We start from the raw sequence: 9182 nt of genomic DNA on the forward strand, positions 1-9182 counted from the left end.
ACTCAGAAAATGCAGCACAAGGAGCGTGGGATCAACGGGAGAGAAGATACGTGGAAAAAATCACCTGCTGAAAAATGTCGAAAATTCAGGTTTTCGTTTTTTGGCTGTAACTTTCGATGCGTTGGTCGCGGCGTATTGGGACTGCGCCCAATCGATTTCTCTCGCGAAATTACGTCGGAATAGCGCCACGATTAATTTATTCCAGCACTTTTGAAAATCGCGAAAATTTTCGCCAAAAATACAAAGGGGTTAACCTTCCTTTTTTTTTGACCAAAAAATTTTTCGTCTCAGAATTGATTCGTACGACTCTTTTCCGACCAATTGGACACCACAGTACTCAGAAAACGCAGCGAAAAGAGCGTGGGATCAACGGGAGGGAAGATACGAGGAAAAATACACCTGCTGAAAAGTATCGAAAATTCAGGTTTTTGTATTTTGGCTGTAACTTTCGATGCGTTGATCGCAGCGTATTGGGACTGCGCCCAATCGATTTCTCTCGCACAATTACGTCGGAATAGTGCCACAATTAATTTATTCCAGCACTTTTGAAAATCGCGAAAATTTTCGCCAAAAATACAAAGGGGTTAACCTTTCTTTTTTTTTGACCAAAAAATTTTTCGCCTCAGAATCGATTCGTATGACTCTTTCCCGACCAATTGGACCCCAAGGAACTCAGAAAACGCAGCAAAAGGAGCGTGGGATCAACGGGAGAGAAAATACGAGGAAAAAAGCACCTGCTGAAAAATGTAGAGAATTCAGGTTTTCGTTTTTTGGCTGTAACCTTCGATGCGTTGATCGCAGCGTATTGGGACTGCGCCCAATCGATTTCTCTCGCAAAATTACGTCGGAATAGTGCCACAATTAATTTATTCTAGCACTTTTCAAAATCGCGAAAATTTTCGCCAAAAATACAAAGGGGTTAACCTTCCTTTTTTTTTGACCAAAAATTTTTCGTCTTCGAATTGATTCGTATGACTCTTTCCCGACCAATTGGACCCCAAGGAACTCAGAAAACGCAGCAAAAGGTGCGTGGGATCAGCGGGAGAGAAGATACGAGGAAAAAAGCACCTGCTGAAAAATGTCGAAAATTCAGGTTTTCGTTTTTTGGCTGTAACCTTCGATGCGTTGATCGCAGCGTATTGGGACTGCGCCCAATCGATTTCTCTTGCAAAATTACGTCGGAATAGTGCCTGAAAGAATTGATTCCAGCACTTTTCAAAATCGCGAAAATTTTCGCCAAAAATACAAAGGGGTTAACCTTCCTTTTTTTTTGACCAAAAAATTTTTCGTCTCCGAATTGATTCGTACGAGTCTTTTCCGACCAATTGGACCCCACAGAACTCAGAAAACGCAGCGAAAAGAGCGTGGGATCAACGGGAGAGAAGATACGAGGAAAAATACACCTGCTGAAAAATATCGAAAATTCAGGTTTTTGTTTTTTGGCTGTAACTTTCGATGCGTTGATCGCAGCGTATTGGGACTGCGCCCAATCGATTTCTCTCGCAAAATTACGTCGGAATAGTGCCTGGAAGAATTGATACCAGCACTTTTCAAAATCGCGAAAATTTTCGCCAAAAATACAAAGGGGTTAACCCTCCTTTTTTTTTGACCAAAAAATTTTTCGTCTCCGAATTAATTCGTATGACTCTTTCCCGACCAATTGGACCCCAAGAAACTCAGAAAACGCAGCAAAAGGAGCGTGGGATCAGCGGGAGAGAAGATACGAGGAAAAAAGCACCTGCTGAGAAATGTCGAAAATTCAGGTTTTCGTTTTTTGGCTGTAACCTTCGATGCGTTGATCGCAGCGTATTGGGACTGCGCCCAATCGATTTCTCTCGCAAAATTACGTCGGAATAGTGCCACAATTAATTTATTCTAGCACTTTTCAAAATCGCGAAAATTTTCGCCAAAAATACAAAGGGGTTAACCTTCCTTTTTTTTTGACTAAAAAATTTTTCGTCTCAGAATTGATTCGTACGACTCTTTTCCGACCAATTGGACCCCAAGGAACTCAGAACACGCAGCGAAAAGAGCGTCGGATCAACAGGAGAGAAATTGAAAGGAAAAATACACCTGTTGAAAAATGTCGAAAATTCAGGTCTTCGTTTTTTGGCTGTAACATTCGATGCGTTGATCGCAGCGTATTGGGACTGCGCCCAATCGATTTTTCTCGCAAAATTACGTCGGAATAGTGCCTGAAAGAATTGATTCCAGCACTTTTCAAAATCGCGAAAATTTTCGCCAAAAATACAAAGGGGTTAACCTTCCTTTTTTTTTGACCAAAAAATTTTTCGTCTCCGAATTGATTCGTATGACTCTTTCCCGACCAATTGGACCCCAAGGAACTCAGAAAACGCAGCAAAAGGAGCGTGGGATCAGCGGGAGAGAAGATACGAGGAAAAAAGCACCTGCTGAAAAATGTCGAAAATTCAGGTTTTCGTTTTTTGGCTGTAACCTTCGATGCGTTGATCGCAGCGTATTGGGACTGCGCCGAATCGATTTCTCTCGCAGAATGACGTCGGAATAGTGCCTGAAAGAATTGATTCCAGCACTTTTCAAAATCGCGAAAATTTTCGCCAAAAATACAAAGGGGTTAACCTTCCTTTTTTTTTGACCAAAAAATTTTTCGTCTTAGAATTGATTCGTACGACTCTTTTCCGACCAATTGGACCCCAAGAAACTCAGAGAACGCAGCGAAAAGAGCGTGGGATCAACAGGAGAGAAATTGAGAAGAAAAATACACCTGTTGAAAAATGTCGAAAATTCAGGTCTTCGTTTTTTGGCTGTAACATTCGATGCGTTGATCGCAGCGTATTGGGACTGCGCCCAATTGATTTCTCTCGCAAAATTACGTCGGAATAGTGCCACAATTAATTTATTCTAGCACTTTTCAAAATCGCGAAAATTTTCGCCAAAAATACAAAGGGGTTAACCTTCCTTTTTTTTTGACCAAAAAATTTTTCGTCTCCGAATTGATTCGTATGACTCTTTCCCGACCAATTGGACCCCAAGGAACTCAGAAAACGCAGCAAAAGGAGCGTGGGATCAGCGGGAGAGAAGATACGAGGAAAAAAGCTCCTGCTGAAAAATGTCGAAAATTCAGGTTTTCGTTTTTTGGCTGTAACCTTCGATGCGTTGATCGCAGCGTATTGGGACTGCGCCCAATCGATTTCTCTCGCAAAATTACGTCGGAATAGTGCCTGAAAGAATTGATTCCGTCACTTTTCAAAATCGCGAAAATTTTCGCCAAAAATACAAAGGGGTTAACCTTCCTTTTTTATTGACCAAAAAATTTTTCGTCTCAGAATTGATTCGTACGACTCTTTCCCGACCAATTAGACCCCAAGGAACTCAGAACACGCAGCGAAAAGAGCGTGGCATTAACAGGAAAGAAATTGAGAAGAAAAATACACCTGCTGAAAAATGTCGAAAATTCAGGTTTTCGTTTTTTGGATGTAACTTTCGATGCGTTGATCGCAGCGTATTGGGACTGCGCCCAATCGATTTCTCTCGCAAAATTACGTCGGAATAGTGCCACAATTAATTCATTCCAGCACTTTTGAAAATCGCGAAAATTTTCGCCAAAAATACAAAGGGGTTAACCTTCCTTTTTTTTTGACCAAAAAATTTTTCGCCTCAGAATTGATTCGTATGACTCTTTCCCGACCAATTGGACCCCAAGGAACTCAGAAAATGCAGCACAAGGAGCGTGGGATCAACGGGAGAGAAGATACGTGGAAAAAATCACCTGCTGAAAAATGTCGAAAATTCAGGTTTTCGTTTTTTGGCTGTAACTTTCGATGCGTTGGTCGCGGCGTATTGGGACTGCGCCCAATCGATTTCTCTCGCGAAATTACGTCGGAATAGCGCCACGATTAATTTATTCCAGCACTTTTGAAAATCGCGAAAATTTTCGCCAAAAATACAAAGGGGTTAACCTTCCTTTTTTTTTGACCAAAAAATTTTTCGTCTCAGAATTGATTCGTACGACTCTTTTCCGACCAATTGGACACCACAGTACTCAGAAAACGCAGCGAAAAGAGCGTGGGATCAACGGGAGGGAAGATACGAGGAAAAATACACCTGCTGAAAAGTATCGAAAATTCAGGTTTTTGTATTTTGGCTGTAACTTTCGATGCGTTGATCGCAGCGTATTGGGACTGCGCCCAATCGATTTCTCTCGCACAATTACGTCGGAATAGTGCCACAATTAATTTATTCCAGCACTTTTGAAAATCGCGAAAATTTTCGCCAAAAATACAAAGGGGTTAACCTTTCTTTTTTTTTGACCAAAAAATTTTTCGCCTCAGAATCGATTCGTATGACTCTTTCCCGACCAATTGGACCCCAAGGAACTCAGAAAACGCAGCAAAAGGAGCGTGGGATCAACGGGAGAGAAAATACGAGGAAAAAAGCACCTGCTGAAAAATGTAGAAAATTCAGGTTTTCGTTTTTTGGCTGTAACCTTCGATGCGTTGATCGCAGCGTATTGGGACTGCGCCCAATCGATTTCTCTCGCAAAATTACGTCGGAATAGTGCCACAATTAATTTATTCTAGCACTTTTCAAAATCGCGAAAATTTTCGCCAAAAATACAAAGGGGTTAACCCTCCTTTTTTTTTGACCAAAAATTTTTCGTCTTCGAATTGATTCGTATGACTCTTTCCCGACCAATTGGACCCCAAGGAACTCAGAAAACGCAGCAAAAGGTGCGTGGGATCAGCGGGAGAGAAGATACGAGGAAAAAAGCACCTGCTGAAAAATGTCGAAAATTCAGGTTTTCGTTTTTTGGCTGTAACCTTCGATGCGTTGATCGCAGCGTATTGGGACTGCGCCCAATCGATTTCTCTTGCAAAATTACGTCGGAATAGTGCCTGAAAGAATTGATTCCAGCACTTTTCAAAATCGCGAAAATTTTCGCCAAAAATACAAAGGGGTTAACCTTCCTTTTTTTTTGACCAAAAAATTTTTCGTCTCCGAATTGATTCGTACGAGTCTTTTCCGACCAATTGGACCCCACAGAACTCAGAAAACGCAGCGAAAAGAGCGTGGGATCAACGGGAGAGAAGATACGAGGAAAAATACACCTGCTGAAAAATATCGAAAATTCAGGTTTTTGTTTTTTGGCTGTAACTTTCGATGCGTTGATCGCAGCGTATTGGGACTGCGCCCAATCGATTTCTCTCGCAAAATTACGTCGGAATAGTGCCTGGAAGAATTGATACCAGCACTTTTCAAAATCGCGAAAATTTTCGCCAAAAATACAAAGGGGTTAACCCTCCTTTTTTTTTGACCAAAAAATTTTTCGTCTCCGAATTAATTCGTATGACTCTTTCCCGACCAATTGGACCCCAAGGAACTCAGAAAACGCAGCAAAAGGAGCGTGGGATCAGCGGGAGAGAAGATACGAGGAAAAAAGCACCTGCTGAGAAATGTCGAAAATTCAGGTTTTCGTTTTTTGGCTGTAACCTTCGATGCGTTGATCGCAGCGTATTGGGACTGCGCCCAATCGATTTCTCTCGCAAAATTACGTCGGAATAGTGCCACAATTAATTTATTCTAGCACTTTTCAAAATCGCGAAAATTTTCGCCAAAAATACAAAGGGGTTAACCTTCCTTTTTTTTTGACTAAAAAATTTTTCGTCTCAGAATTGATTCGTACGACTCTTTTCCGACCAATTGGACCCCAAGGAACTCAGAACACGCAGCGAAAAGAGCGTCGGATCAACAGGAGAGAAATTGAAAGGAAAAATACACCTGTTGAAAAATGTCGAAAATTCAGGTCTTCGTTTTTTGGCTGTAACATTCGATGCGTTGATCGCAGCGTATTGGGACTGCGCCCAATCGATTTTTCTCGCAAAATTACGTCGGAATAGTGCCTGAAAGAATTGATTCCAGCACTTTTCAAAATCGCGAAAATTTTCGCCAAAAATACAAAGGGGTTAACCTTCCTTTTTTTTTGACCAAAAAATTTTTCGTCTTAGAATTGATTCGTACGACTCTTTTCCGACCAATTGGACCCCAAGAAACTCAGAGAACGCAGCGAAAAGAGCGTGGGATCAACAGGAGAGAAATTGAGAAGAAAAATACACCTGTTGAAAAATGTCGAAAATTCAGGTCTTCGTTTTTTGGCTGTAACATTCGATGCGTTGATCGCAGCGTATTGGGACTGCGCCCAATCGATTTCTCTCGCAAAATTACGTCGGAATAGTGCCTGAAAGAATTGATTCCAGCACTTTTCAAAATCGCGAAATTTTTTCGTCAAAAATGCGAAGGGGTTAGCCTTACTTTTTCTTCATTTTTTGAGCTGAAAATTTTTGGTTTCAGATCTGATTCAAATGACCCTTACAAGACCGATTGGACCCTCAGGAACTCAGAAAACGCAACGAAAACAGCGTAGGACCAACAGGAGAGAAATGGCGAGCGAAAAAGCACCTGCTGAAACATGTCGAAAACACAGGTTCTCGTTTTTTGGCTCCAACTTTTGATGCGTTGATCACAGCGTATTGGGACTGCGCCCAATCGATTTCTTCCGCAAAATTACGTCGGAATAGTGCTACAATTAATTCATCTCAGCACTTTTCAAAGTCTTGAAAATTTCCGCCAAAAATGCGAAGGGGTTAGCCTTACTTTTTGCTTGAGTGAAATATTCTATTTTCTAGAGGTGATCTGAGCCACCATCGTTAAATTTATTGTATCCTTAAGAGTGCGAAAAAGATATCCAGATAAGAAAGCGATCAAGAGTTCAGGATAGACAAAAGTAATATTGTTTAAACTAAATTTATGTATTTGTAATATTCACGACACCTAAACCAATGACCATACAATATTATACAACATTCATCGTTCGTGCAGACATTTCTCGCTAGCGTACCTCTGCCAAAATTTGAGCTGTGTACTCAAACTATGATTATAATCATCCGATATAATATTTTTCATGGTCTGCCCATGACAGTGTATATTGCACACATATTTTCTCATCCAATAATTAGATTACTTATCACATATTCAATGATATTATTTCTTTACCTCAGTCTTTTACTCCAGCTCTATCTGTTAACCTGTTAAATAACTACACACTGACACAGGAACACTTGTACTAGAATTAAGTCGTACTGAATAAATCGAAACTTTGAGCCATGAATTTATGACTTTTCTCTATCACCTTGTCGAGACCCAGTCAAAATTTTCTTTGTATTTTGGATGGTACTTCTGAACCGTTCTATGTTAGGTAAAACTTGCTGTCTTTGCGAAGTTTGTACTCTAATCGGACCCTCGAAAATGAAGAATGGGTATATCCAATCGCAAAGGACCAACATCTGATAATACCGCAAGATTTTCTTGTTTGTCGGCTGAATCTCTTGACCCATTGCGCGCGGCGTGCTCGGACTGCGCCCAATCGATTTCTCTCGCACAATTACGTCGGAATAGTGCCACAATTAATTTATTCCAGCACTTTTGAAAATCGCGAAAATTTTCGCCAAAAATACAAAGGGGTTAACCTTTCTTTTTTTTTGACCAAAAAATTTTTCGCCTCAGAATCGATTCGTATGACTCTTTCCCGACCAATTGGACCCCAAGGAACTCAGAAAACGCAGCAAAAGGAGCGTGGGATCAACGGGAGAGAAAATACGAGGAAAAAAGCACCTGCTGAAAAATGTAGAAAATTCAGGTTTTCGTTTTTTGGCTGTAACATTCGATGCGTTGATCGCAGCGTATTGGGAATGCGCCCAATCGATTTCTCTCGCAAAATTACGTCGGAATAGTGCCACAATTAATTTATTCCAGCACTTTTCAAAATCGCGAAAATTTTCGCCAAAAATACAAAGGGGTTAACCTTCCTTTTTTTTTGACCAAAAAATTTTTCGTCTCCGAATTGATTCGTATGACTCTTTCCCGACCAATTGGACCCCAAGGAACTCAGAAAACGCAGCAAAAGGAGCGTGGGATCAGCGGGAGAGAAGATACGAGGAAAAATACACCTGCTGAAAAATATCGAAAATTCAGGTTTTTGTTTTTTGGCTGTAACTTTCGATGCGTTGATCGCAGCGTATTGGGACTGCGCACAATCGATTTCTCTCGCAAAATTACGTCGGAATAGTGCCACAATTAATTTATTCTAGCACTTTTCAAAATCGCGAAAATTTTCGCCAAAAATACAAAGGGGTTAACCCTCCTTTTTTTTTGACCAAAAAATTTTTCGTCTCTGAATTGATTCGTATGACTCTTTCCCGACCAATTGGACCTCAAGGAACTCAGAAAACGCAGCAAAAGGAGCGTGGGATCAGCGGGAGAGAAGATACGAGGAAAAAAGCACCTGCTGAAAAATGTCGAAAATTCAGGTTTTCGTTTTTTGGCTGTAACCTTCGATGCGTTGATCGCAGCGTATTGGGACTGCGCCCAATCGATTTCTCTCGCAAAATTACGTCGGAATAGTGCCACAATTAATTTATTCTAGCACTTTTCAAAATCGCGAAAATTTTCGCCAAAAATACAAAGGGGTTAACCTTCCTTTTTTTTTGACCAAAAAATTTTTCGTCTCAGAATTGATTCGTACGACTCTTTTCCGACCAATTGGACCCCAAGGAACTCAGAACACGCAGCGAATAGAGCGTGGGATCAACAGGAGAGAAATTGAAAGGAAAAATACACCTGTTGAAAAATGTCGAAAATTCAGGTCTTCGTTTTTTGGCTGTAACATTCGATGCGTTGATCGCAGCGTATTGGGACTGCGCCCAATCGATTTCTCTCGCAAAATTACGTCGGAATAGTGCCTGAAAGAATTGATTCCAGCACTTTTCAAAATCGCGAAAATTTTCGCCAAAAATACAAAGGGGTTAACCTTCCTTTTTTTTTGACCAAAAAATTTTTCGTCTCCGAATTGATTCGTATGACTCTTTCCCGACCAATTGGACCCCAAGGAACTCAGAAAACGCAGCAAAAGGAGCGTGGGATCAGCGGGAGAGAAGATACGAGTAAAAAAGCACCTGCTGAAAAATGTCGAAAATTCAGGTTTTCGTTTTTTGGCTGTAACCTTCGATGCGTTGATCGCAGCGTATTGGGACTGCGCCCAATCGATTTCTCTCGCAAAATTACGTCGGAATAGTGCCTGAAAGAATTGATTCCAGCACTTTTCAAAATCGCGAAAATTTTCGCCAAAAATACAAAGGGGTTAACCTTCC

This window comes from Neodiprion virginianus, chromosome 1, assembly GCF_021901495.1.
Source record: "Neodiprion virginianus isolate iyNeoVirg1 chromosome 1, iyNeoVirg1.1, whole genome shotgun sequence".
In the NCBI taxonomy this organism is placed as follows: Eukaryota; Metazoa; Arthropoda; class Insecta; order Hymenoptera; family Diprionidae; genus Neodiprion; species Neodiprion virginianus.